Here is a 4,256-nt window from a genome sequence, read left to right on the forward strand (position 1 = left end):
CCGTGAGTGGCGCCCTCAAGGCAGCTGTGTAAATGTTGCATAAAAACAAACATTTAAGATATTCATAAAACGATTGGTCCCGGTCTCGTCGTATTGTTGTTATGATGGAATAAACACTGCGAATGCTATAGCTATCCATAGCTAACGACACCTGAAGCTAATGCGCGTGCATGTGTTACGTACGTAATTACGTCATTACGTACGAGAAGCCGTGAGAGGGCGCTATATCCTGTGGCGCCCTAGTTTGTTTACTCCAAATATTTGTTTATAAATATTTTAAATGTTTTTTTGTTTTGTTTTTTGCAACATATACACAGCTGTATATGTTGCAAAAAATATATATATATTTAAAATATTCATAAACAAATATTTGGAGTAAACAAACTATGACTGTCAATTAATTTTATTTTTTTTAATCAAATTACATTTTGGAATTTGGATCATTAATGATTGCATAATTGAAAATGTGCTTAAAGCAGAAGTGTCGAACTTGTTTTCATCGAGGGCCACGTCGCAGTTATGCCACCTTCATGACAGTGAATAATTTATCAATTTAAATATACAGGGATTCACCTCAATTGCCTATGTATATGATTATATTTTTTACATACATTGTAAAAAAAAATAGGGATGTCCGATAACGGCTTTTTTGCCGATATCCCGATATTGTCCAACTCTTAATTACCGATACCAATATCAACCGATACCAATATATACAGTCGTGGAATTAACAAATTATTATGCCTAATTTGGACAACCAGGTATGGGGAAGATAAGGTCCTTTAAAAAAAAAATAAAAAAATAAAAATAAGATAAATTAATTAAAAACATTTTCTTGAATAAAAAAGAAAGTAAAACAATATAAAAACAGTTACATATAAACGAGTAATTAATGAAAATGAGTAAAATTAACTGTTAAAGGTTAGTACTATTAGTGGACCAGCAGCACGCACAATCATGTGTGCTTACGGACTGTATCCCTTGCAGACTGTATTGATATATATTGATATATAATGTAGGAACCACAATATTACCGGTAATAACAGAAAGAAACAACCCTTTTGTGTGAATGAGTGTGAATGGGGGAGGGAGGTTGTTTTGGGTTGGTGCACTAATTGTAAGTGTATCTTGTGTTTTTTATGTTGATTTAATTAAAAAATAAAAAAAAATAAAAAAAATTAAAAAAATGATACTGATAATTAAAAAAAACGCTTCCGATAATTTCCGATATTACATTTTTTAAAGCATTTATCGGCCGATAATATATTTAAAAAAATACTGTTTTACTATACAATTTATAGTGTTTTTACAGCCATATTACCGTAAATGGAAAAATGATACTATTGTTTTTTGCAGTAAAATTCTGGCAACTGAGTAGCAAGTTGTTTCTTTTACCGTAAAATCTACTGTCATTTTTACAGTGTACAGTTTGATGGATAACTCGCTTTGCCGTCATAAGTCAAGCAGATATTTATTTTCATTCTAGTAAAAAAAAAAAAGTGTATGCAGTCAGAGTCTCCTCACTCATTTTTTACTGACGTACTGATCACTGACCATATAGCGGATGAGGTAAAAAAAAGCTTGTGTGCTCAAAATAAATTGTACAATTAATCTAAGTGTGTTCTTGAATAATGGGATACTTTTTTGTGATGAATCCCATGAGGTAACTCGGTAATTTTGACAGCCCTGATATAAAGATACAAATGAATACCGTAAATTTCAGACTATAAGCGGCTACTTTTTTCCTACACTTTGAACCCCGCAACTTATAAAACGGTGAGGCTAATCCATGGATTTTTCTTCGCTGGAGCCATAATACAAGTAGTTTTCAGGAAAACAACTCAAAAGGTGTGCTAGGGCGCCATCTTTTGGACGAGTTCACTCACTGCAGGTGCTGCAATGTTCTTCCATAGTGAAGTGAAGTGAATTATATTTATATAGCGCTTTTTCTCTAGTGACTCAAAGCGCTTTACATAGTGAAACCCAATATCTAAGTTACATTTAAACCAGTGTGGGTGGCACTGGGAGCAGGTGGGTAAAGTGTCTTGCCCAAGGACACAACAGCAGTGACTAGGATGGCGGAAGCGGGGATTGAACCTGCAACCCTCAAGTTGCTGGCACGGCCACTCTACCAAACGAGCTATACCGCCCCATACAGTGCTTTTAACCGGAAGTAGAAGTGCCGTTCAGTCTTCTAGCCGTCCACAGCGTTTTTACTCGTACGGATTCTTCATTCATCACTCCAAGCAAGGTTTGTATGTTTTACAATATAACTAAAACTGTTCATATTTACTAACTTACCTACTCAGTGGCCTAGTGGTTAGAGTGTCCGCCCTTAGATCGGTAGGTTGTGAGTTCAAACCCCGGCCGAGTCATACCAAAGACTATAAAAATAGGACCCATTACCTCCCTGCTTGGCACTCAGCATCAAGGGTTGGAATTGGGGGTTAAATCACCAAAAATGATTCCCAAAAATGAGGCCACTACTCCCCTCACCTCCCAGGGGGTGATCAAGGGTGATGGGTCAAATGCAGGGAATAATTTCGCCACACCTAGTGTGTGCGTGTGACAATCATTGGTACTTTAACTTTAAAACCGTCCCACGTGTGATGTCGGAGTGTTTTTATGCATATTTGTACGTGCTATAATAATGTTACGAGTGTTTTGTGTTAGTGTTACTAACAATGGCATTATTTTTGTATTGTTTCAGTTTCACAAATTCCTCAATAAATTCACCAAAAACGTCACCGTGGAGTTATTCAGTCTGTTTAGCTGATTGGAGAGCGAGCGAGTGCACGACGATGACTTCTGTTTTGTTTGATCAGCCGTTTTGCTGCCGTGTAAAATATGTAAAGAAACATTTACAGAATATTTTTGTGTAAATAAGTAATTTCACTACGCTTATAGTCCGGCGTGGCTAAAATATGGGGAAAAAAATTCCCCTAAAATTTAGTGGGTGTGGCTTATATTCCGGCGCTCTCTACAGTTCAGAAAATAACATATATATTGGCCATAATAGGCAAGGTATTGAAATGCCATGCTCAAAAATGATGGATTTCAAGTAAAAATAGCCACTTAACTCAAACTCAAAACAGAAAAGGTGTAATTAAACACTTAAACAATGGCTGTAGTCCTGCTTGATGCAAGTATTTCAGGTTAGTGGGAATGTTGCTCCAAGTGGCTTCATGAAGGGCATCCACTTTGAAACGGATTTGTATTTTTGACCTCGCGATCATCCCCAAACGTTCTTTACTGAATGGAAATCAGGGCAACATGCTGGATAGTTGAAAAGAGTGATGTTGTTCCGATGTCCCGGCGTAAGAAAACCTTTCGAGTGAGATCTCCTTGGCATGCTAATGACTCTGAAAGTCATCAGGAGGACCGTCAAGGTAATATTTACTATAAATAACACAGCTTTCTTCCATCTTTAAATGCCCGATGGTTGTTGCTCCCTGGCAAACTCCCAACCGGGCAATGAAGACATGTTTTTGTTTCTGCAGCCCTTCCCTTGCCGATGGTTTTCATTTGGAACGTGGTCCCGTGCAGTATCGGGACCAGTGACATTTTTGGGGCTTCTTTGTTTCATATCCTTCAGGATCTGTGAAGACCTTTAAAATGTCATCCTTACTGCGTCCAACCAACCAGAGGCCGTGCTTATGCAGCTCCACAATCCTACTACCTTCAAAGACAAAGCTTTTTTGTGTGCCTTTGGGCATTAGATCATGACAATGTAATGGAATACAAACATTTGTACACATTTTGGGTTTTGAAGGCGTCAACTTTTGATTGGCTGACAAAACCATTTAAATTCAGTTTTCAATATATTGCCTGATGAAAATAGTTTTGTCTCTTGCTTCCATTTGTCTTTTTGCATTTTGACTTTCCTTAGAACCTTCTGAAGATCTAACATTTAAGTTTTGCTTATGATCAAGAGAGTGTGTTTGAATAAATACTCGACCAATATCTATATTGTAGCTTGCAGTTCTGACAAATATATTAATTTCGTGGTTGTACCCCAAAATAACAGTTGGATTTAAATGTTAAATCAGTAATTGTCAACTTGTGGTACTTGCGTGCCATCTAGTGGTATGCCAAAAAAATCCCTTGATTAAAGTACAGTGTTTGATTTTCTTATACTCAGTGTGCATTGGCCAAAAATATTACAATATATTTGTTAAATAAAACCTCTACCTTGTTTTTGATGCATACTTAAACCTACTGTGCTACTGTATTTCAATGTTGGTCAGTATAGTGGT

The sequence above is a fragment of the Nerophis lumbriciformis genome, linkage group LG03 (assembly GCF_033978685.3).
Source record: "Nerophis lumbriciformis linkage group LG03, RoL_Nlum_v2.1, whole genome shotgun sequence".
Taxonomy (NCBI): Eukaryota; Metazoa; Chordata; class Actinopteri; order Syngnathiformes; family Syngnathidae; genus Nerophis; species Nerophis lumbriciformis.